We start from the raw sequence: 26543 nt of genomic DNA, 5'->3' as shown, positions 1-26543 counted from the left end.
ACAGCTCCTCAGAGCTCCTTTCTCTTTGCCAGATGAGATGCTGCCCAATTCATGAATCACTGAATAAAGCCTATTAGATTTTTGAATTTATTCATTTGCATTTTTTAATACTCTTCTAAATATGGGTAGATGTTTTCGTATCTTTCTATTATTATTAGCAAAGAAGCAAAGAAAAAAGATGGAAGAGGAGGAAGGGGAGAGAGGCTAGACCAAATTTAGCAATTCTCTTAGCCCCTGTCTGGCCTCTTCTTTGGGCTTGTGGATAGAACCACTTAGCCAGGCAGATCAAGGGCAAATCCATATACCTTTGTCTCCAAGGTGGGCTTTATTGAGGAATATGTTTTTCTCTGAGAAACTTAAAGTCTAACTGGGATTAGCTACCTAGAAATGGAAGTGGAAAGTCTGAAAATTCTGATTCAATAAACCAACAGCCAGTACCCTGGATGAGAACAGAAGGGAAGAGAAACATTCCCACTGCCAGAGCATTTTACAGATAATTAAAGCAAAGACTGACTCACAACAGGATGATTTTAACATACCAAAAACAGGGCTTGACTAGAGCTCTTCCATGTCTCTTCCAGTGCAGTTATGCTATTAGCTTTCAGAATATCCTATGTGGGGAAAACACTTTTCCTGAACTATTCCGTTTTTCAATTACTAAAGAGCTTTGAGTTTAAAAGTTCACCAAAAAACCCACCATGTGGGGAATCCCTGGGTGGCTCAGGGGTTTAGCACCTTCCTTCGGCCCAGGGCGTGGTCCTGGAGTCCCGGGATCGAGTCCCACACCAGGCTCCCTGCATGGAGCCTGCTTCTCCCTCTGCCTGTGTCTCTGCCTCTCTCTCCCTCTCTGTGTGTATCTCATGAATAAATAAATAAATCTTAAAAAAAAAAAATCATGTTCCCATTTTGGACATACCCCTTGTCTAATGGGTAGTAACAAGATCACCCTTTCAGACACTATAGTTCATATTACTTAAACACCAGGCTGCCCTATCTCACACTTGGAATAGGCTACGCAATAAATCTATATGATCTTTTCTTTATTGTCTGTCTCAGGGATGGATGCAGGATTTTCTTCTTTGCTATAGGAACAGATTTCTCCTTTGCTGTGTAGGAAGTGATTCACCTCTAGGAGGCTAATTTCTTAGAGTTGAGTGCAGGATCTTAATAAATAAACCAAAAAGTGAAGTGCTATTTTGAACAGCCCTCACACCAGCAGGAAAAATCAGTGAATGAGGAACCATGGAAGACTGTTCACTACATACCCATTTACTCCAAAATATTATTTGGATCAGCATTGGATATTTTTTAATAAATTATAAGTGATTCTTCTTTCTGTATTAATTAAGAACGTACACTACTCCTCAAGTGTTTTAACTCCCCCAGTGCCGAGTTTAAATCCTCTGGATTTTTCCTGATGCATGAAGAGCTCTGAAAACATAACAATGGTAAGCAATAACCCAGGGTGATTAAGACATCAAGATGTGTGCTGATGCTAGTAAAAAAAAAAAATGCAGAAAGATGGCAAATGGAAATAAGAAAGATTGCCAAGACAAATTGTCAGAATACACTAAAGATTTAGGGCTCTGGATATGCTAGATTTATAGCACGTGTCACTTTAGAAGAAAGTGCAGGAAGGAGAAGGGTATGAAGCATATGAAAGATATAAAGCTCTTAGGACAGAGTAAATACTCAAAACAAGTTAGTATGAAACAAATGAAAAATGGTGACAAAAGACAGGGATGAAAAGAGAACAGTTTTCTGTGGTCATTTTAAGTACATGTGCAGCACAGAAAGGCATCTTTTGTCCACATCAGTAGCATCTGATGCGGTATCGTAGGCATGTGTATTAGCGTTCTCCAGAGAAACAGAGCCAATAGGAGAAATAGATAGACAGGTAGGGACGTATTAGGAGGGACTGGCTCACATGATTATGGAGATTGAAGTCCAATGATCTGACATCTGCAAGCTAGAGGCTTTAGTAAAGTCAGTGGTGTAGTTCCTCTCCAAACCTGAAAGACAGAACCAGGAGCACTGATGTCCAAGGGCAGAAGATGGATTTCCCAGCTCAACAGAACAGAGATTTGTCTTTCCTCTATCTTTTTGTTGTCTTTATCATCATGTATTGATGTTGTATCATCAATAGAATGGATGATATCACCAAGCAATGGTGAAGATGATCTTTACCGTCTACTGATTTAAATGCTAATCTCTTTCAGAAACACCCTCACAGATACCCCTAGGAATGTTTTCCTGGCTATCTGGGTATGCCTTAGCCCAGTAGAGTTGACACACAGAACTAACCATAACAGTATTACTATCAACTTACATAGCCTATTTCAGTTTAATCAGTCAAGTAGTCAAATCATTCTTCCTGTGCCAACATAATACTCTCTTTCTCTAAAACAATCCTATTTTTTTTTATGCATAGGCTTTTCTCAGTTGGGAGAACTTAGAGCCAATGGCTTCTTCCAAAGGCATTCTGGCCACTGGAATTTTCAGTCCAGATCCTGTAAATTGGAGGCTTCCCTGGCAGAGGAAGGGGCAGCCAACATGTAGTAAGTGATACTGAAATGTCTCATTACCAGAAAGAGAAAACCACGATCCAAAATCTGTCCCTCAGGGCTCCCTGGTAATGATCTCCTCATCAGTCTTAAGGCTAGAAAAGTAAGCTCAGTAAATTTTACTTGTATGGAAGAACAGCCTCAGAAACGCTAAAATTTTTCAGATTTTGCCTAACTTTATACCAATATGCAAGTTTTCTTCACTGACAGGTTTGTTGGAGAGGATGCGGAGAAAAGGGAACCCTCTTACACTGTTGGTGGGAATGTGAAATGGTGCAGCCACTCTGGGAAACTGTGTGGAGGTTCCTCAAAGAGTTAAAAATAGACCTGCCCTACGACCCAGCAATTGCACTCTTGGGGATTTACCCCAAAGATACAGATGCAATGAAACGCCGGGACACCTGCACCCCGATGTTTCTAGCAGCAATGGCCACGATAGCCAAACTGTGGAAGGAGCCTCGGTGTCCATCAAAAGATGAATGGATAAAGAAGATGTGGTTTATGTATACAATGGAATATTCCTCAGCCATTAGAAACGACAAATACCCACCATTTGCGTCAACGTGGATGGAACTGGAGGGTATTATGCCGAGTGAAATGAGTCAGTCGGAGAAGGACAAACATTATATGTTCTCATTCATTTGGGGAATATAAATAATAGTGAAAGGGAATAGAAGGGAAGGGAGAAGAAATGCATAGGAAATATCAGAAAGGGAGACAGAACACGAGAGACTCCTAACTCTGGGAAACGAACTAGGGGTGGTAGAAGGGGAGGAGGGCGGGGGGTGGGGGTGAGTGGGTGACGGGCACTGAGGGGGGCACTTGACGGGATGAGCACTGGGTGTTATTCTGTATATTGGCAAATTGAACACCAATAAAAAATAAATTTATTATTAAAAAAAATAACAGTGATAAATCCTTTAAGACTTTTTTGACCAATATTCAATAGAAAGCTTAAACAGTGTTTCCTTTGGCCTCTTTCAAGGTAAGCCCCTGCCCACAGGTTCAGTGTTGCTTTTTAAATCAATCTTTCTTTCTTTCTTTCTTTCTTTTTTTTTTTTTTACAGAGAAAGAAAGGTGGAGGTACAGTGGGAGAGGGAGAAAGAATCTTTTTTTTTTTTTTTAAGAGTTTATTTATTTATTCATGGCAGACACACACACACAGAGAGGCAGAGACACAGGCAGAGGGAGAAGCAGGCTCCATGCAGGGAGCCTGACATGGGACTTGATCCCGTGTCTCCAGGATCAAGCCCCAGGCTGAAGGTGGCACTAAACCGCTGCGCCACCAAAGCTGCCCCAGAGAAAGAATCTTAAGCAGGTTCCACACTTTAGTATGGAGCCGGACATGGGGCTCAATCTCATGACCCCGAGATCGTGACCTGAGCCGAAATCAAGAGTTGGATGCTTAACCAACTGAGCCACCCAGGTGCCCCAGTGCTGATTTCTTCATACTTTACTCCTTAGATAGCCAATGTTCTCCTTTATCTAAGTAATTGGATTTTTAGCTTGAGTTCTAAAGTGAAAAACAAATACAAGCTAATTTTATGGAACAATCTCTCTAGGAAGGAACAAACCATATTAGAACAATCCCCTTTGTAGACCTTCTATTAAACTATGCTGTGTCATAGACAAAATACTCATCATAACTGGAAATAGAAGGGTATTGTTTCAAACCTATTATGTACAAATCACCTAATTTTTCAAGGTTAATGAGTGTAATTTACCCATCTTTAGTTACTAAAGGGGTTATATATGATGAACAAAACTTAAGAGTTCATCCATTTTATTTTTGTGTTGATTTACCTACAGTTGTTTGGCTTTTATGTCCATGTAATTGATTTGTATAATTCGGTCCAAAGCAGATGGGCAACTGCTCATGACCACTTGCAAACCATTTAGATTAATTTTGTACTGATGTTTATTCAAGGCCAAATGGAGAGAACATAAAAGGTGTGATGTTCAACTTAGCATAACAATATCATGAAAAATCTATTTGGTCTCAGCAGTAAAATAGATTCTCTCTACCAATCAGTTTCCTAAGTGCAAGTGAATTACTTCTGTCTGTGTGCCTGGACTAGCTACCCAAATTAATTATGGCATAGTTTTCTAGTTCTACAATATACAGCAAAGTTTCCAAGAGCATAATAAAAGGTCATCTCCAATGCTACGTGATATTATATTTTACACTGACGATTTATACTTCTCCTCACACTTTTGAACTAGGGGATAAAAAATTATAATCATCTGTTAAAAATAAATAAAGAAATATACACTTGATAATCCAGAGAGCCACAGTCTACTCGAATAGTTCACAGATAGTGATTCTAATTTTTTTCAATGAATAGATTTTTACCTACCTTAGTAATGTTGAACCTCACACCTTTATAGTCTTGCTTTGAATTACAATTAGTACCACTGAAATATCAATGTCTATTTAGAACGTTTCACTGTTTTTTTCTAGGAATGGGCTATACAAACATATATAGATATTTTCTTCTGTGTTTAGACTTGTCATTTGGACAAATCTAAATAAATTTAAGAAACCAGAAAGCCTTGGAATCTTAAAGAATTAAAGTTGTTTAGGTCAGTCATAAAAACAATGAGCGTCACAATAAACTCTGTTTTTTTAAAAGATTATGTATCTTGAAAATTGAAAGTTCTACTTATAATGCATTACTGAATGTCAAGGATTCAGATACAATAATGTAAAGAGGTTTTTAAAAATTCTACCAGATGTAATGGGATCTTTTTTTTTGATGATTGCACAGACAAGTCAGAATTCTAAATGCTGTTCACCATTCTGAACATTAGCATTCTTTAAATAGTACAACTGATGCAAAAGGTAAGGGTGACTTGGAGCATCCCATGACATTTTCTAGGCTGTATTTTTAAACAAAACCCTGAAATGCAAGATTCTTTTTTTTTTTTTTTTTTTTGGCTTCTTTCTTTCTGCTACACTACCCAGACAAAAACACTTCAGTTATTTTAACTTTCTTATATATTGATTGCAGATGAATGGAATTTATTAGATATATATTAATTCAATTTATTCATAAAATCTATATTTATGCCTTTCTTGTGAACACCTGTAACAAGCCTCTTTCTCTAACTGAAGGATTATTTAGCTTTATGGCAATATAAACAATGCCATGTTCTGTATATATTAATATTTAAAACCTCAATTTGAAAGGCTACAAGTTTTACAAGGAAAGATAAGATGTTCAACAACTTCCTCTAAGGTGTACTTTAAGTCTCGCATTTAAATATAAAAACTTTTTTATTTTATTCACTTGAGTATTTATAAATGCAAATCCTCTGAAATGTTTTTCTTCTTGTTATTTAATATAGCTTCATCTTTTGCTTAGAAAATTAAATTGCAATACTCAATTGCAGTTGATGTGAAGTCCCAATACCTACCTTATAAAATGCTAAAACCATAGCATAATGCTAACTCTACAATGAAATTATGTATTTTTGTAATTGTTTTCCCTTACATGAATAATTATTGGTTAAAGAATAGCTTCTTCCTAAGGAGAGTTTTGAATGGTATGGTCCATAATGCCACACGATAACCTCAGAGAGTGAATGAGCTTGTCACTAAGGCATATAATCCTCTAGGCAAAGAAGAGGAAAATGTGTTAGGACATAATTAAATACTTACTTCTGGGGAAAATATAGGAAAAGAAACTTTATCTTTTGTCAAACACACTTTTGTTAACCCAGACTTTGCCAGATTTGCAGCATGTCAAAACTGGTCCTTTCCTTAGCCATTTAAGTACCAAGAATGCACACTCATTGTTCATGACTAGTTTCCGCTTGCTTGTGACAAAACAGCTAGTTGGAGAGTCAGCCTTGGTCAGTGTCTATTTAGGGCAAAATGTCAAAAAAGAATGTCCTGCATTTGGGGCTCAACAATAATGAACATGGCTAAATCTGAAAATTAACAAAAGAAAGTGAGCAGCTTTTTAAATTCTGAAGAACATTAGATTCTGGTGTCCTTTTTGTTCTGATTGTTGTGGCTTAACATTCTGAAAAGACCACCTGTTGGGCAGCCATTTTGTGATTGTATTAAATGCAGCGATTGCATAAAAGAACACTTTCCAAAATAACCTGGCATTATTATTCACTTATTTTATAGTAAATCTGCATTCAAAACCTGCATTAAAATATGAGGCTTTCCTCCTAAGTGAAATTTAAGCTGTAAGTTTGATATAAATGCATACTCAACTGCAAATGCATGATTTTATGGTCAAATGCATTATACTTAAAAATGAGTTCAAGTAAACCTTTGATATGGCAATTAGAGAGTATGCTGAATGAAGTGAAACAGTCAAAAGTGGTGCACAGTAGACAGGGAATCCCGGAGGAAATGACACAAAACTGATAGCATATAATTATTAGACTGACACAGAGAGACATAATGTAGATGGAGAAAATTACTGTTGCCTATTAAGAGAATATGATATCCTCAGCAATCCTGAAAGCATATTTTACTGGAACAATACCTCCGAATTCATGAATAAAAGAAAAGCCATGTCCCAAACTCACAGGCTTTGCAATTCATTAATACAAAAATCTTTCCCAGAACGTGGTGGAAATAAAAATATTATTGTTTAAGTCCAACTGATGATGCTTTAAGTGACATCTAAGAAAATACAGGAAGACAGTACTAAAATGAAAAAAGGAAACTGTTCCTAAGACAAAAAGATAATTTGCCATAACTTTCTAATAAGTTTTTAAAAATACATATTTTGATGTTAAATATGACAGTTCAATCAAAAAGTCATATGAGATGCATGAAAAATATTTTGGATCCATTTGGCTTTGTGAGTACTTCAGAGCAGTGTGATGGAGATCAATTCTGAATTTCATGATTTCTAAGGTTACATAAGCCTGCAGAGTTAATGCATTTTCTGAATTTGGAAAACATAACTTTCAAAATGTTTTTTAAAATATTACATTAAATAGTTTCTAGGATTTCCTAAATATTTCACATTTCAATTTAATTTGACTATAGTCTTCCTCAAGATGAATTACTTCATTTATGTTAAATTTGCTCTACTTAATGACCTAAAGTAAGTTGGGTGGAATTAATGACCGTATTGTCACAATAATAACATTCCTTTGCCACTGAGATACATCCAGAAAGTTTTCCCCTAAGTTTTTCAAAGTTTCCATTCACTGGAAAATTGAAATTTAAAAAAAAATAAAGATTCACTTCTATGTTGTATTAAAAGCAAGTCTTGCCTTGGAAGAGAAAAAAATAAAAGTACTTTCCTTAAGCCTTACTTCCAAGTGGAAAAGACCACCAAAAAGGAAATTTCTAAGTTGTTTGTAAAAAATTTCATTGTTGATCCATACAGAATATATCACCACATACATCAATGCTTCAATAAGCTCCTCAATTCACAGAGACTCTTGTGTTATATAAACTGTGAATATTAAGTCAAATTGTAAGTTAAAAAAAAAAAACCTCCTCTTTGGGTAGGTTTAAAGGAAAACTTTTTTTCTCATAAATAATCACATTGAGATTTTACATCTTCTCTATTTTACTCTTGTATATTTTAATATTTTTCTGACTTTATATTATTTTAAAAGTTTACAACTTCCATATCTACAAGCAAATATAATCCCTGGTTTTAAAGAACATTATTTTTTTTCTTATGTTTCAGAGTGTTGTGTAGAGAAACACTAAAATATAAATTTGCGGAAGAATACAACATAAAGCAAAGATTCACAAATAGGAAAGGTACTGTAATAACTCTCCTTCATAAATACGGGATTTTAATGGTGAGAAGCTATAAATGAACCCAAATATCATGCCATCTATGTTTCTGGAAGAAGAGCTTAAGATATTAAAATTATCTGGCAATTTAAAATTTTAGTTCATCTCTCGTAAGTTTCACTTCCTAAAGATGTCTTCCTGACATAAATGACACTCAATGGGATACTCATTACCTTCCCATAAGAAAAACCATATGAAAAAATGACAGAGGACATCATGTCATGTTCAAATCATGCCATAACCCAGTATTATTAGAAGTCAGTATAATTGGAAGTCAGTGACTTAGCAAGGTTATACAATATTTTGTGGAGCTGTTCTATGCCCAGACTATAATATGCTCTATTCTCCTAAGGAAAACAGTATCTTACAAATACATATTAATATATATATTAAATTAATGTACGAATTCCTTGTTTGCTAAAATGACTGAGTCCATGAATCTAGTTAATTAGAATCAAGGATAGAAACTTCAGTATATGTAGAAAAACAGGTTAAGCTTGGGGGGGGAAAAAGAGAGAAGTGTATCTTTACTAGAGCCACACTATAGCTGGAACTGCAAGAGTTAATAAGAGGTAAGGAGGAGGTGAAGGGAAAGGAGAGATGAGGGAAATAAGAAAAACTGAGCAGTGAAAGAAAAGATTCAATGGAAGGTATTATTGGTCACAGCCAGGTGTCAGAAACAAAACTAGAAAAATGAGAACTGCTTCAACACTGGAAGGGAGATAAAAAAAAAAATGAATGTATACCACATAGTAAAAGAAAAAGAAAATAAGAAATAATAAAAAGGCTTTCAGGTGTTCCACAGAGTATATCTGTGAAAAAAATAAAGCAAGCAAGCAAGAAAAGAAAGTGAAATTGAAATTTTCTCCAAAGGTATCTCATCTAGAAGGCTTCTTTGTGCCTTCCCTTTCACATCAAGAAATTAATTTTGCATTCCCTTTGTCTGTCTAGAGGCACATTTCTAGTTTATTCCATGGATTTCTTTTTCTTTAAAAAATTCACTTTATTGGCTGAAAAAAAAAAAAAAGGAATAAAAATCAGATCCTTGCCTAGTTTCTTTTGACCCAAGTTTTGGAAAGATGGGAATGTCTTAGTCCTCAACTTCTGTATTGGCTCATTTTCTCTGCTGCACCATTTTCATTAAGACACTTTCCTTATGATGCTACTACTAACAGACACTCTCTTATGAATTTACCATTAATCAAGAAAGCTCCTTCTATATGTTTATGTAATCATTTCAATTTAGAGTTGTGGTCCTAATCTGAGGACACATTATATTTCTGGCCCTTTGGGGTCAATCAAGTCTGCTGTGGGAAGTTCCCAACCATCAGGAGGGGTGATTTATTCGAGCTACCTAAACCTCTTCTCTTCTTGAATATAAACTCAAATTCCAGATCTTGACTCTGGAAGAATCTAAATCCTTCCCTGAATCTTCTACTGGTTTTCCCCAGGCTTATCAAATTCGGTCCATATTTACAGCATGGGGTTAATTCTGACCTGAGCTAATCTGCAATCAGGAAGAAGATCTGGCCAGTCACTTCCCTAAACTATAGCACCTGGGGGCAGAACTAAGACCTGAGCAACTGAATCGGATCACCAAGTAATTTTGGTATTACCTGACCAAGAGACCTGGTCAGTCTCTCTCTTTCTCAAGGGCATCAGTTATTTCTCATTTGACAAGCATATTACAAGCATATGGGTCCATTCCCTTCCACTGACTAAAAGTACACAGCATTTGTTGAGGCCCCATGGAATGAACAAACTACCATTCAGCTGATGATGCCAGACTCCATATATCCTGCCTCTTGCATATGCCCATCCCCCTCAAGTAACCTCAGGCAGCAGTCCTGATCCTGAGCTTCTCTCTGGTGCCCATGGCAACCCCATCTATTAATGCTGAAATGTTACCGCAGGGTGGTTTTTTTTGTTTTGTTTTGTTTTGTTTTTTTTTCTAGAACAGTTTTGAAATGAACTGTTGATGCTGCAGTTTTTGTACATTCTTCAACTTATGCAGAATTCACAGCCGGAACTTACCAGCCTGAATCCAATCAAGTTCTCTAAGACACACCATCTAAAAGCTGACTTATGCATTCTTACTGATTAAACCTGCCATTTAACAAAAACGTTTTTGTATTACAAAATTCATTTTCCTCCTTTCACTGTTTTTTCTTAATTGCTATAGTAGAAAACTACTTTTGGGAGCAAACTCTTTCAACCTCTTGCCTCAGATTTATGCGAACACACACACACTATGTAAGCACACACATACATGCAATACTTGGAAGGAATATATGCATTTTAAAGCTCACACATTCTACGTCTAGAAAGTTCTATGGAGTTTCTTTTCAATTTATCATTTCTTTGGTCTATCATATTAACCAACTGATATTGGTTAAAGACAGAACCTTAAACCGCCCCCCCTGCGCCAAATATTTTATACATCACTTATTTGCAAATTCTTTATTACTAGTATCTGAAAAAAAAATGGCACATCAGTTTCTGCGAAGAAATTTGCTAGTGCCCAAGTAACATTTGATATACTTGATAACATTTGCTGCTTTTCTTTCCTCCTGTAGCACCTTGCTTTAGGGTACTCTCACTTTCACTGGAATTATCTATTGTTTTTCCATTCTTGCTTTTCTAACACAATTACTATTGTTTTAGTTTTTTTTTTTCCTTTAAGATTTTATTTATTTATTTATGAGAGACAGAGAGAGGCAGAGACATAGACAGAGACAAAAGCAGGTGTGCAAAGTCAGCAAGGCTGTGCTGCTCCTCGCTCTATCCAGGGACTCCAGGATCACGCCCTGGGCCGAAGGCAGGCGCCCAACCACAGAAGGCAAGCATTGGGCCGAAGGCAGGCATCTCCTTTATTCCTTTTAGCTTTTAAGAACCTTATTTTAAAATTATATTTGGGGCAGCCCCGGTGGCTCAGCAGTTTAGCGCCGCTGTCGGCCCCGGGGTGTGATCCTGGAGACCCAGGATAGAGTCCCATGTCAGGCTCCCTGCATGGAGCCTGCTTCTCCCTCTGCCTGTGTCTCTGCCTCTCTCTCTCTCTCTCCGCCTCTCCCTCTGTCTGTCATGAATAAATAAATAAAATCTTAAAAATAAAATAAAATTGTATTCATTAGGGACCCCTGGTTGGGTGGCTGCCTTTGGCTCAGGGCGTGATCCCAGGACCCCAGGATGGAGTCCCACAACCCTTGCCTGTGTCTCTGCTTATCTCTCTCTGTGTCTCTCATGAATAAATAAATAACATCTTAAAAAATAAAATAAAATTGTATTAATTTAATGTGCTTGTCTTTAAGAGTTTAAAAATCCTAAACTCTTTTATTTGTATGTCACCTGTTAAGGGAGTATCTTTTATAAACTGCAATAGAATGCCAAGTTAGTTAGAAAAGCCAGAGCTCTATCCTGGAATCACCCACCTCTGAAATTTAGCCACTCCTTGGATAAATAGCAGCAGCTGTGAGAAAGCACAGCCTTGCTGACTTTGCACACCTGGGTAAGGCAGGCAATAAATGGAAATTCTCTACCTGAATTTGCAGGGCAGGATGGGGGAAGGGATGTTTAAAAGCTGGAATGCAATGACCCTACATGGGAATTTGACCAAAAACTCAGGGTTAAATCTTGCTTTATAATAAAAGATGGATAAGACCATTCATTATCAGAGGGTCTGCCAAGCACCAGGCTAGAGCATGTCCTTCGGGTGGAGAAAAGGCTGCCTCCTACAGCATTATTGAGGGTACCAGCTGCAAGGTAATTACATTCTCTCTGTGCAGCCCCAAGCAGAACACACCAGGCATATAGGCAAGAGCTGGTGGGCTGCAGCAGTTGTAGGGAATCGGTTAGTCATTCCAAATGAATGACTTTCTGGATGCTTCTAGGAAGGACTGGCATGGGCAGGAAGAAGTGAAACCTGACAGATTTGCTAAGCAAGAGCCAGGTAGTTTCAGTAAGAGATGGTCTTTTTCTGTGAAGTGTTCTATTAATTATCCATGTGGGCAGGAATTGTTTCTCTTGAGCAGTTACTGATACAGATATTCCAACAGTTAATGAAACTCCATCTGTATAGGAGCTTGCAAGTGAGAGTGCAGGCTGAGTTCATTAATTTCAGATGGGAGGCTTCCCCCCCCTTTTTTTTAAGCAAGGAGAAAACCCGCAGTTTGAACAAACAGTATTTATAAAGTTCTGAAAAGACACTGCTACTGGAAATGGGGACAAAAAAAATGCTTTTGAGAAAACTCTACTGTGTTCAAAATGAAAAACAATGGTAAAGGTTTCCATATGTAATTAAAATCTCATTCTGAAGTTGCCACTGCCACTGGCTTCCAAAGGACTCAATTAACAGGGAACTGCAAAGAATATGATTTCTTCTTTGAGATGCTTTAAAGAAATGCTTCTACATAGACAAGAGGTTGGACAGTAGTTTTTACCTCCAAATGATAAGCGATTGTGTTCATTCCAGAGTAGAAGAAAAAGCTAAGAAAAATAGGTTTATAATATGACAGTTACATTTTGTAGTGTGTATATTTATCATTAGACCTATGCTAAAATTCAGACTGAAAATGAGATCTAACTTTACTTACCTACGAAAATTATTTCTTTAAAAATAAATACAACCACCCCTGCTTTCACCTGAGAGAACAGAGATGCTCACTCTACAAACACTTGACCAAGGTCTCCTTTCCCAGGTAGAGGCTTTCTTACAATTAAAGACTAAATGCACAGTCCTGGGGATCATCTAACCCTCTAAGAGTTGGGTTTCCCAGGTGCCTGGGACACTGTTAGAGTTTCATTTCAAAGTACTGAATGAGGCCTCCATCGGTGTGTGGAGATGGTAGCAAGATGGGACAACTTAGGTCACTCTGCACAACCAAGCCAGTCAGCCATGGGTGATTTGATTAAGCACTGTTTCAGGTGTCTGCCTCTTCTAGTTGCTGGAAATTGGATCTGAGGAATTCAGCATCTGAAACGACCCCCTGCATTACCCAGGCACTGACAGATTAGGGCTCACTGGCCCTGAAGAAAGTAGACCATGATGACACTTGGAAAAGGCAACTGCACAGCACACTCTTAGAGCTAATGTGCCAAAGCAGGGGCACCTGGGATGTAACAATAATTGTTATAAATTCCAGCAAGCTCTCTGTTAGTCTTTACCTGTGAGGACTAGGAAAACTAAACATTTTAATTTCTGGGCTTTCCCTTTGATCACAGAAGCAGACCCTGGGAATTCTTTGATTCCTTCTTTTCTTACAGACTTTTTTTTTTTGGGGGGGGTGTCCTTAATGGAGATCTTGAACTGCAGAGCTGCCGTGTCAGAACTCAGATGGTTAACATTCACTTCTTGCTGTTTTATTGCATATTACTGTGCGCGCCTGAGCAGCGGGAGCAGATTCGGGCAATTACAATCAAGTCAGGGCACACGCCGCGGCGGAGCAACACGAGCATGATGAGGATACTGATGAGGCACTTATCGAAAACCCCACATCATCCACACTCATCAGCCACAACATGTCACCCCAAATGAGGCATCAGCTGCCTTCAAAAGGCTCATTGCACAGTGTTTACCGCTTCCCTCGGACCCACTTTTGATTTTACGGTCAGAGCTGGGTTCAAACAGCAGCTGTCTGGCAAAGACAGGTCTGTGGCTTCTAGCAGCTTCCTTCAGAATTCTGGGGCTTTGTCTGGGGAGCTTTGGGGAGCAGGGTCTGGCAAGGAGAGAGGATGCGGGAAGGCAGAGAAGTGTCCAGTTCCGTTTCTCTCAAAGAGGAATCTCTTTCCCAGAAGGGGCCCTTGATTAATTTCAAGCACTAGCACACAGTGGTGGCATAATGGGGGGTGGGGGTAGGGACGCAAAAGAAGGAGGCTTTCACAGATCTCCTTAAAATAGTAACAGGGTAGGTGGGACCTCTCAGGAAGGCAGTAGTCCTAGAAAGGTCAATCCCTTTGGAAAAGACAGATCCAACCAGGAGAGAGCCATTCAAGCGGTAATTTTTAATTCTCTGATCATCAACTCATTCTTGGATGGTTGGGGGTGGCATTTATTAGCAATTTAAAGGAAGACTTTATTTCAAAAACTCAGTTTTTCTGCTATAGAAGGAAGTAGATATATTCCTAGTAATACTCCTTCAAACTATGCTGCTTTGGGTTAGTGCATCTTGCAGCTGAACACCTGAGGGAATCTATTTGTTTGCTTTAAAAAAAAAACTATGAAAAATCACTGCCCTCTATTTTGCAATCTGCCATTCCTGGTGGGAAGAGGGTATCAGACTAATATTTCTTTGCACATTTTTTTATGGTTGGATTAGTCAATGCCATTTATTTTAAAGCTAAATGCTCTTAATTTTGTAAAAACATCCTACAGTAAAACACTTTCCAGTTAGATATAGACTACTTGATCCAATACCAATAAAAGCCACACAGACTTTAAATTTTCCCCTCTTTTCAGCAACACCACCCCTCCAACCAAGCCCTAGTGAGTGCCATCTTAACCATACAAAGTAGTCAGAATGAATGGTGCCGTGTGACATCAAGCCTCACATGAAGCAAGCATGGAATAAAAGTGGGATTCCTCTCCCCATACAAATTATCTTAGAGATAGTGACACATCCAGAACACTGTTCGGCAAGAGGCTAGGGGTAATTAGATAGGTTCAAACAGTGTGGGCATGGGACAGACCACCAGGCAGAGCCATAGACCCTGATAAAGGTCGAGGATCCTGGGAGTTAGGAACAATCCCAAAGTACCTATCAGTCTGAGGTGCTCTTTTCCATACCAGCTACCGAGGCTCATGAACTCTCTTCCTTTTCAGTTTAAGCACAACCATTTCTAGTTTATTTGCACTATTTTTTTTTTTAAAGTAAACACTATGCCCAATGTGGGGCTCAAACTCATCATCCTAAGATTAGGAGTTTCATGCCAACTAAAGAGTCATATTGACTGAGCCAACCAGGCACTCCTATTTGCACTATTTTTATATGTGATTCTAAAGTAATTGGCATGAGGTACTTTAAGATCTTCAAAAAAGTGTGAAACCAAATTAAATACTTTGGTAGACTACTGGGTTTGAAAAACTGATAATTATGAAAAATTAATTTACTTTTTCTGGTAAGTCATTTTACTCTTCAAAGTTAACTTAAACCAGAAGTTGCCCGAAATTTCAGGAAAGGGGCTCCTTTACCTCCCTTCTGTCTCAGAGGTTGTGTTGGTTTTCTTTCTTTCTAGGTCCCTTTCTCTTCTAAACCTTCTTAAACTCCTTTCATGTCCCTTAAATGATGATATTCCAGATTGGCTCTTTCTGCCCAAATTCTACTATAGTTTGAGCCCACAGGTTTGTATTACATGTTTGGATTCAAGGGAAAACCCAACGACATGATCTAGGATGGTGGCCACAAAGCTCAGAGTGGCACTAGGCTTCGTCAGCTCCGGAGGAGCTAAGGCAAGCCTCTGCCTACATTGCCCTTTGTCATCTTAGATGCCTCAGTGTTCCAGTAAGAAAGAGGAGGCTTGAAGCCCCAAGACCCTGTGTTGATTGGATTATGGCAAGTGAATACAAAAAGCATATGAAATATAAATGCAGAAAAGAAAATGGGTGGGTACCATGGGATGGTGAAGAATTTTGGAAGGTTAGGTTAAAATTAACTCAATCTGAAATTCATCTTGGTCCTTCCAAGTTTTGCCTATGACTGATTTTCACTAAGTCATGTCTTATCAACCTTTCACTTAGAATGTCTTCTTGGAGCTCTTCAAGTAGGTGGCATCTATGGATGAAATATAGGGAGAAAATGGGTATTTAGAGTTCAGCAGCAGTTATAGAGAATTCATTAAGCAATCAGATGCATTTGCATGGATATTAGCAACCTTCTAACCATCAACAACGCCTGCCTTGGGTACTGGTTCTAGGAGTTGCCAACATACAATTCTTTAGCAGATTTTATTATCATTGGTTGTGTGTGTGTGTGTGTGTGTGGTGTTTAAAATTTCTACATATTGGATAACCTTCTATGTCTTGCTGCTGAGAGAAGGGGTGGGGGAAAGGCAAGAGAAGGACTACAAATTAAAATGCAGCATGATAAATTCTAGGCAATTATCTAAACCAAATGAAAAGGAATTATTTCTGTATTCAGAGGAACTCATTGGTCAGATGGCTACTGAGTCTCCTAGTTTTCAACCTGGTTTAGCAATCTACAGAAAATCCTGCAGGACCCTTGCTGGGAGCTTCCAAGAAGATCCAGGCAAGAGAGAGGCAGTTTGCATGTGTGTATTCACATGAGGCATGCACGTCTGAAGTGTGTGTGTGTGTGTGTGTGTGTGTGTGTTCTCTCTTTGTGGGGTCATCATCTAACGCTCTTTGTGATGCACATTCTAAATTAGGCAAAAGGGATGAATCTTTCAAATGCAGATCATGTTTGCATTAGAAGAGCAATGAGAACACTTGTCAGTTTCAGAACATTTATGTGCTAGAAGTACTGTTAGCAGAAGAGCAGTTTAGATAAATTCAAGACTTTTTTTGCTGATCACAAACATTAAGCTTCACACCTGAAGCCCTCAGCCCCCCGCTGTGCTCTAATCCTGGCACCATTCACCCTTAGAGACTCAGAGTGCTGTGCCTCAGCTCTCAAACCTTTGATTGCCCTTACTTTGAATGCCACCACCTGCAAAAATGCCTTTTTATTCCCTTTGAGCCTCTTGAGAAGGAAGTAAAAATGATAATTCATGACAAACATTAATTAATTGTTTACAAGATGATCTTTTCTTTTTCCAACTTCTGTTCAGCAGACATGTTGAACTGCAAGATTCCACTCGCAACGCCAGCATTCGTCAAGAGGCCTGCATTGTTGTTTCTCACTGAGGCATAAGACCGACTGCAGGCCATTGTTTCTAAAGCTCAAGTGGGCCTGTCTGGTTCATGTTGGAAGAATAGGGGTGATATGCGTGAGTTCCCCAGTATAAAAGAACTACCAGTTCTAGAAGGGAACAGGAGTTTAGCCACTAATGCAGAGTAAATAAACATTTTTCACCACCTCTTGCTCCGTGTGATTTTTTTTAAAGGTCAAGAGCTGCCATTACAATATTTTAAAAGCTTCAAATTATGCTTAAAGAATGTATCACGAAACTCACAGAAACCTTATCAGAATTGAGGAACCTACTGTGATTGGTCCTTGAGTTCATCACTGGGAGGGGGATTGTAAAAGGAATGCAGATGCCCATTGTTTCTGATACCCTGCAATGTGCTCAAAGTGGATGTTGTCCAACTTCTTCCAAATTTTCTTCAAACTATGGAGATTGTTGAGACACTTCAGTTTCAAAATTTCATACGGTCCACACTGCAGGTCACACTTTCTGGACAGACAAGATTCAAGTTCAGGGACCTTTCACAGAAGCATGTTCAAAATGCGGAGAATGGGTCATGTTCCTGTGAAACCTCCAAATGTGTGTAAAAGAAACAGAAGTAAAAGGCACAGGGAGATTTCTTGTTTTAAATTAAAGAATAAAAAGCTTACTTCAAGGAAGTGTAGAGTAACAGCAGAAAGACTTCCTCAGCAACTGAGGTTTTCAGATTTCAAATTAGGAGCCCTTAGATCACAGCTGCTAGGCTAAAAATCAATTCTATATTTTCTGAGTTAATACTAAGGATTGCACTTAACAGACATGGAGACTAATAAGGTATGCAGAAGGAGTAAAAGCAGCACACACACACACAAATTCAGGCCTTAGTTTTGGCCATGATCCAGCACAATGATGTTTCAACCAGATTTGAAAAAAAAAAAATCAATAACATCTGTGGTATAATGGTTAATTAAAGCAGCTCTTCAGCAGAGCTCAGGAGGAGAGGCTCGGTCTGAAATTCAGACAGCTGAAGCTTGATTATCAGGAAAGAATGCTTTTTTAGCTACGAGTGGTTAGGCCAAAAGCTGCAATGTGCTGAAATGGGGAGAAAAATTGCTTTTAACTTTCTTTTGGTAATCAATACATGCTTTTCACCTGTAGTAGGACACTGCTCCAATCCAAAGCCTGTTACTCCACTTCAGCATAAATTCTGGCTACTGTCTTTTGAAACTTAGGTTTGAAAAGGAGCCCCCATCCCCTGCAAAGCAAAGAAACAAACATGCAGGTGTGGATGCATGTTAAAGATCAGGCTCTGGACAGTCTGAAGGCTTTAAGTAATAAGCTATAAGCAGAGCTGACCTGACCTTGGGGTATACAGAAATCAAAGTCAAAGTACTAAAGCGGCACAATAAAACTACTAAAAATTCTCAAGGAAACTGGAGAGCAGCGTCAAATTTCCCCCGAGTACCCATGCTAGGGAAGTTTTCCTCACCTTTTTAAGGACAAAGTTCAAAGAATCAACACTAATGTCTCCTGGCTATAAACAGCAAGCTCAGCAGGTGACCTCTCTAAAGAAAAAACTGTTGGTAACAACCCATCTGACTATTGGCACCTTGCTTTAGCTTCCATCTTGACTAGAAGTATCTAGTCTAGAGGGCTACAAATTTCAAAATTCCCTCTAGTCAATTGTGCTCAGAAAAGGGGCAGGGTGAGGGTTCAAGAGCTTCGTGGCAGAGTGACACTGGAATGGAATCTTAAAGGATACAGATGAATTTCCATACAGATAAGGGAGAGAGAAAGGTATTCAGCATTTATGTATACTTGTGTAAATTATAAAAACTGTTCAGAAGAATATGTATAAAAGAAGTGATACAAACATTTTATAAAATCTTCAAAATCTATCTTTTTATATCAGCTCTCCTTATTTTAAAAATTATCAGAATCAGAGATTCCAATGCCAATTCCTTCCTTTATAGCTATCACAATCAACTAGCTGTTTCCTTCTTCCATTTGGCTATACTCTCATTGGTGTTTGGAAAATTTATTGGTGTTTTCTCTAAATTAAATGCATTCAACATCTTTGGCTCTTAAGCAGGGGTCCAGAATTTATTTATTTGCCAGAATTTAGTCACATACCTAGCAACATGAAAGGCTGAGAGATGCAGACTTTATTCTAGAGTCACTTGTTCAGCCAAAAAGTCATGTTAAAGTGATTATATTAGTCCCAAGCTGTAGTTGCTTATAGTAAGTTCAATGTTAGCAAATCAAAACTTCACTCAGTTTCTATGCTTGGCTCTCCCAAAGAGGAAGGCTTAGGTCAACCAATTAGTGCTAGCCTCTCAGTGTAAGTTAATATTATGAAAATAGTAATTCTATGTCTTTCTAAAGACTTTATAAATCATGAATTGACTAGAATTTTTAAAAAAGATTTCATTTATTTGAGAGAGAGAGAGAGAGACAGTGAGAGAGCACAAGCAGGGGAAAGAGGGAGAAGCAGGCTCCTGGCTGAGCAGAGAGCCTGACTTGGGGCTCCATCTCAGGATCCTAGGATCGTAACTGAGTCAAAGGCACACGCTTTGACTGAACCACCCAGGTGCCCTAGAATTTTTTCATTTGGCAAGGAAAAATGCTATGAATATATATGATTCAGGTATTTTTATAGGAAAAATACACACACAAATGAAGATCAAATGAACAGATATGAAAAATGCTTTGAAGATGGTGTTAAGTATCATGTGAACATAAAAAAACCCATAAAGGGTTGTATTATGTTTGTTATATTAACATTTTCATTAGTATTTCCAAAGAAAGTAAAGGGAGCACCTTCTATTCTTGTAGTTAGGGAGGAAACATACACACGTACGAAACCACTGGGGAAAATTTTAATGCAGATTGGCATGACAAAAAGATTTATATTGTGTAGAGAGACAGCTCATAAATGCTGAGGAAGCATTTTAGTTGAGAAATGAAGTAATATATATGATGGTGTATAACTCATTCATTTAGCAATGGTTATCTGCAGGAAATGACAGGAAAACAATAAGAAAGAATATTAAGCTAGAATGAATTGAATAATACACCAAATGAGATACTCACATGACATAAAACCTTGCTGTTTGAATATTCGAAGCCTGTAGGTCAATTAAACTCCAAATTCTGTTTCTAAGTGAGGCTCATTTAATTTTTATTTTCTAGAATTACACTTGGGAGAATACTAAAATGACTCCTAACCATTTAGCCAGTAACATCAGCACCTACGTATTACAGAGAATTTCAACCTTTTATCAGGGTTTTTTCTTTCTTTTTTTTTTTAAGATTTTATTTATTTATTCATAGAGAAACAGAGAGAGAGGGGCAGAGGCACAGGCAGAAGGAGAAGCAGGCCCCATGCAGGGAGCCCGACGTGGGACTTGATCCAGGGTCCCCAGGATCAAACCCCGGGCTGCAGGCGGGGGCTAACCCGCTGCGCCACCGGGGCTGCCCTCAGGGTTTTTTCTTTGTTTTGTTTGAGTAGCCATTGTGCACTAAATACACCATTAGAAGAACTAATATTAATGCCTAGAACTTTTCATCTTAAGCCTTTTATGCATTATCACCAAATTAATTCAAAAAGCATTAGCAAGGTAGGTACTACATAAAGTAATGCCCATTATACAGATAGAATACGGCAAAATTGCTTAACTGAAAGCAACATTGACATCAGAGAAAGGTGACGTTCCTGGATGTGTCGGGACAATGTGTCTTTTATTTCTAAAATGATCTTTTATCATTAGATTATATATTGGAACCAAACTCAATAGAAGTATGTGTCTGATCTGTAACTGTACTACGGTGCCATATCTAGCTCAATAGTTAATTATCCTTGAATGTAAAAATGTTCTGACTTATGAACACTTGTCTTCTTTATCTCTTCAGCTCCCAGTGTCATTATATGCAAAATTTGCAAATAGTTTCAAACTTATTTATTAACCATACATACTTATTTCACATACTTATAAGAAATAAAGGTGGTGAATGTTTGAAAACTGAAAACTCACTGTCAGTTGTCTTCTGCTTAGCATACTCCAAAGTCCCCTAAACACAAAAAAAGGAAAACTTACAATGACTAAACAACTAACTACTCACTCCTAGCATCTTGGAGAAACTTTTTACTAAGATTGAGAAAGCTATAATGACATAAATCATAATCAGCCTATGACATGTGTCAACAAATTGAACAGCCCCTTCTCACCTAGGGCCAACATTTCTGACTGGCTTATCCAACACTCTTCCCAAGCCCCTTCTCCCCTGTCCCAGAAAGACTTGCTTTGCAGACATGCCAATGCAGCCTCTTCCTCCTTCCTTGTGCCTTGAATGTAAAAAGGGAGAGTGGCCATCTTAATACCATGTGGGTTCATGCATGTAGATAAAAAGCCAATACTTTAGGATCACAGAGGAGAAAGAAGGTTGGTAATAAACTTCCAGGCCAATCCTGAAATTGCCTACCTCCAGACATAATGCGTAAACAAATGTTACCGTCTGTTAGATTTTCTGTTACTTGTAGCTGAAAACATTTCTGACTGAAATACCACACAGAAAATGGTGGGGAGGAACATGGCCTGACCACAGCTATATTCTCTCTCTGGCTCAGGACAGATATAACTGGGCAGCTTTCCACTACTGTGCAGATACTACGTTTTTAAATAAATCATTTTTATTTCTCTAATAACACAAAAGTAATGAGTATGTATTGTAGAAAATACATGAAGTCTAGATATACACAAAGGAAAAAGAAAATCACCCATAATCTTACTACTTAGAGGTGATAACTATTAATATTTCCTTTCTAAATTGTTAAAAGTCAGAAGCATACATTTCTAGTTTCCCTCTGTGAGACTACAGGTATATAAACTATGCATAAATATGTACACACATTATTTCACAAAATGAAATCATTACAATCCATGAAACTATTTTTTTCTTCCAATATAGGTTGAAGATATTTCCATGTTTATAAACATCTATTTGCATGGATATACATTTGACTGTGTAGAATTTCACTGTATGGTGATACCAAAATTTTATCATCTAAAAATTTTAGATATAAAAAATTTAGATATTAATTTTAGATATTAAAAAGATACATTTGATTACATACATAAAATATACATATTTTTCCCTTAGTACAAAACATAAATATATACTTCTATGTATAAAAACAATGTTTAAAATTTAAACAAATTTTACATAATGCTGTACTTGTAGGTTTGTATATTTTTGTACTGTATAATTAATATTTTATAGTTACTTAACATTTATTGCATTATTTTTTAAGGATTAGGTTCCTCACAGAAAAAAAAAAGGATTAGGTTCCAAAATTGGTATTTTAGGATGTGAGGGCGATCTGGCTGCGACATCTGTCACCCCATTGATCGCCAGCGTTGATTCGGCTGATCTGGCTGGCTAAGCGGGTGTCCCCTTCCTCCCTCACCGCTCCATGTGCATCCCTCCCGAAGCTGCGTGCTCGGTGGAAGAGGACGACCATCCCTGATAGAGGAGGACCGTTCTTCGGTCAAGGGTATACAAGTAGCTGCGCTCCCCTGCTAGAACCTCCAAACAAGCTCTCAAAATTGGTACTTTAAAAAAATTTTTATTTTAATTAAATTCAATTAATTAACATACAGTGTATTATTAGTTTCATAGGTAGAATTCAGTGATTCATCAGGTGCATATAATACCCAGTGCTCATTACATTATTTATTTATTATTATTTTTTAAAGACTTTATTCATGAGAGAGAGAGAGAGAGAGAGACAGAGAGAGGCAGAGACACAGGCAGAGGGAGAAGCAGGCTCCATGCAGGGAGCCTGATGTGGGACTCGATTCCGGGTCTCCAGGATCATGCCCTGGGCTGAAAGCAGCATTAAACCGCTGAACCACCCGGGCTGCCCTCATTACGTTATTTTAATGGCTTTATGATACTTCACTATCTAGGAATATTAGCATTTACTTGGTTATCTGTTAGTCACATAGACTATTTCCAACTTTTGTTACAAAAAGTCACCAACTTAAAACAAAATTATGTGCCTATGTCCAAGATACTTTTCTTAAGCTATATTTCTAAAATAGAACTACTGGGGCCAAAAAGAACATTCACATTTTTTAAAAAGATTTTATTTATTTATTCATGAGGGACACAGAGGAAGAGGGAGAGACACAGGCAGAGGGAGAAGCAGGCTCCCTGTGGGGAGCTTGATGTGGGACTTGATCCCAGGACCCTAGGATCACGACCTGAGCCAAAGGCAGATGCTAAACCACTGAGTCACTCAGGTGCCCAACATTTACATTTTTTTAAAATTTTAATTCCAGTATTGTTAACATATAATGCTATGGTAGTTTCAGGTGTACAATATAGTGATTCAACAAGTCTATACATTACCCAGTGCTCATCATGATACGTGTACACTTTGAGCATTCACATTTTTATTTTTATTTATTTATTTTTTTTTAAATTTTTATTTATTTATGATAGTCACAGAGAGAGAGAGAGGCAGAGACACAGGCAGAGGGAGAAGCAGGCTCCATGCACCGGGAGCCCGATGTGGGATTCGATCCCGGGTCTCCAGGATCGCGCCCTGGGCCAAAGGCAGGCGCCAAACCGCTGCTCCACCCAGGGATCCCAGCATTCACATTTTTAAAGCTTTTAATGTGCTTTTTGAAATGGTTTTCCAAAACCATTGTAATAACTTGCACTCTTGCTAACCCTATAAGAAACTGGAATGCATTTGGAGGAAGCCAAAATATTGTCCCCCCCTGACCCCATATTTCCTCAACTATTCAACATTTACAAAATGCCTTTTCAAGAGACCTCTAAGAAAGAAACAAAGTTGAAGGTGTTGGAAATTTGCATGAGCAGTGGTAGGCAGTTCTGACAAGGGCACTTCCTACCAATAAATAGTCTACACTAGGGTACAGCAGGGAAAGTGTGAGTAACAGAACTTGAGGCAGAGGATATAGGTCTGTTGGTTTCACAAGTTTGGACTGCCGGAAAACAGTGCTGCAGGGTGGTATAAGATCCCATCTAAGTGTAACACAGCCAAAAAAAGACCATTGCACTTTGAATGAAGAATGATATCCAAAACATTCTCCCCCTCACACTCTTTCAAATAAAGACAGAATTTTCTACAGAGAAGAAAAAAGAGCAGCCTCAGATTTCCACTCTTCAACGTAAATACCCAAATTATACAGAGAAGGGACAGTAGGTTATGGTCCAAGTAGATTATATTTAATGAGAACCAAATTGTCTTTCATATGTGAAGCTGAATGAATCTCAGATCAAAAGTATAATATGGTGCTGCGCTAGCAGTGATAGATCCCAAATTATATAAGCAGGAGATATACATTGTATGCCTAGAGTCCTCTTTGTCAATGAGAAATTCCAATATGAATTCCATCAATGATTTCTACTATCAAATAGATTTTTAAAAAACAATAAAATTATAAAATTGTAACTTAAAAAAAAGTCTAGGCATACCTGGGTGGCTCAGTCAGTTAAGCATCTGACTCTTGATTTCAGCTCAGGTCATGATCTCAGGATTGTGAAATCAAGCCCTGCATCAGGCTCCACACACCTGCTTAAGAGTCTCTCTCTCTTCCCCTCCTCCCTCTCTCTCCCTCAATAGAATAGAATAGAAGAATAGAATAGAATAGAATAGAATAGAATAGAATAGAATAGAATAGAAAAATGTCTATTGAGTAGCTCAGCTAGACATGATACCAGAAGTGGGAAACATCAATTTGGTTCACAGGTGCAAGGTGCCACTGGAGGAACTGGAGCTGGAGTCCTTAGGGGGCAGCTTGTAATTCTCCTTATAAATCAGAACTTCATGGGAGGGGTTTAGACTGAGTCCACAGGTACTGGATCCATGTTTCTGAGCTCTCCCCTGGCTGGTAGGGGTCCCATTCCATCAGATTTTATAGCTTCTAGCCAAGGCTGACATATCCAGTAAACATAGTAGGCACAGAGCCTCTGGCCCACAATACTTTTAAGGATCCATAAAAATATTACTTTCTAATTTCTTTGAAATCAGGAAAAAATAGATACAGTAATAAAGAACCCACACTGATTTATATTCATATTTATTTACACCAACACAGTCACAACATTTTAAATTTATATTATTTTGTTATGGAGGAAGGCACCCACAAAGGTGAAAGCATATAAGGCCCATAATAGTCCTAACATGGCCCTGCACCTAGAGCTGAAGAAACAAGTCCTAGATAGCTGGGCAAACGCTATAGCTCCTCAGGTGCAGCCTAGTTCTCAACCTCAGCAATCCTCTTCCATTTAACTGGAGCTCTGGGGCTGACAGCTGCAGTTTCTGTCCTAGTCTCTCTCTCTCTCTCTCTCTCTCTCTCTTTTTAAGATTTTACTTATTGATTCATGAAAGACACACACACACACACAGAGAGAGAGAGAGAGGCAGAGACACAGGCAGAGGGAGAAGCAGGCTCCATGCAGGGAGCCCGACGTGGGACTCGATCCTGGGTCTCCAGGATCACACCCTGGGCCGAAGGCGGCACTAAACCACTGAGCCACCTGGGCTGCCCTGTCCTATTCTCATTTCAGGGATTGCCCTCTTCAGCCACAGGGAAGGCTAAGCCTTGAGACAGAGAACTCTAATGCGAAGGAAGCTAAGAATACTGAAAATTCAGCCCTCCACTACCCTTTGAAGTATTTTAATGCTCCAACTAAATGCCAAATTCTTTCAAGAGGAGATTGTGCCGCTATGTAATACTGGTACTGAGGGGGGAATTAGGTCTTGGGACTCATTATAGCTTCATATAGTATATACTTGATAAATACTAGTTGGCTGGATAAATGACTGGATATATTGATAGATGGACAAATGGATGGATGGATGGATGGATGGATGGGAATGCTAGGGATCAGAAACTACCTTTAGGTGCCTGAACTCTGAAAGACTTAAGACAGGGGTCAGAAGAATGTTTGAATCACATAAATATTTTAGGTTTTATGGGCCATTCTTTGCTACAATGACTTAACTCTGCTATCGTAGCATGAAAGCAACCATAGATAATATGTAAAGGATGTGGATATGTTCTAATGCAACTTTATGGACACTGAAATTTGAATTTTATCATTTTCATGTGTCATGAAACGTTATTATGCTTTTGGTGTTTTTCAACCATTTACATATGGAAGAAACATTTTTAGCAAATAGGCTATACAAAGATAGGGGATGGGCCAGAATTGGCCACAGGCTGTAGTTTGCAGTCCTTTGACCTAACCTACTAAATGGGGCTGATCATGAAAGACTTGCTCCAAATAAAAAGGCCACAGTTGCTGGTAAGGAAACAGTG

The 26543-nt window shown here is 38.3% G+C and overlaps 1 long non-coding RNA gene across 2 annotated transcripts in view; it reads right to left on the bottom strand.

Moving 5' to 3' along the window:
• The window catches only part of LOC102153697, a 113332-nt gene that overhangs the window by 6925 nt on the left and 79864 nt on the right, over positions 1 to 26543 (bottom strand). For both annotated transcript variants that reach the window (XR_005363138.1, XR_005363139.1), the window contains exons 3-4: positions 21219 to 21255; positions 1928 to 2012 (exon numbers count right to left, since the gene is read on the bottom strand). This is a non-coding gene — a long non-coding RNA (uncharacterized LOC102153697). The remainder of the gene's footprint in view (positions 1 to 1927; positions 2013 to 21218; positions 21256 to 26543) is intronic.

The sequence above is a fragment of the Canis lupus genome, chromosome 8 (assembly GCF_011100685.1).
Source record: "Canis lupus familiaris isolate Mischka breed German Shepherd chromosome 8, alternate assembly UU_Cfam_GSD_1.0, whole genome shotgun sequence".
In the NCBI taxonomy this organism is placed as follows: Eukaryota; Metazoa; Chordata; class Mammalia; order Carnivora; family Canidae; genus Canis; species Canis lupus.
This window is presented reverse-complemented; position numbering and strand designations above follow the sequence as displayed.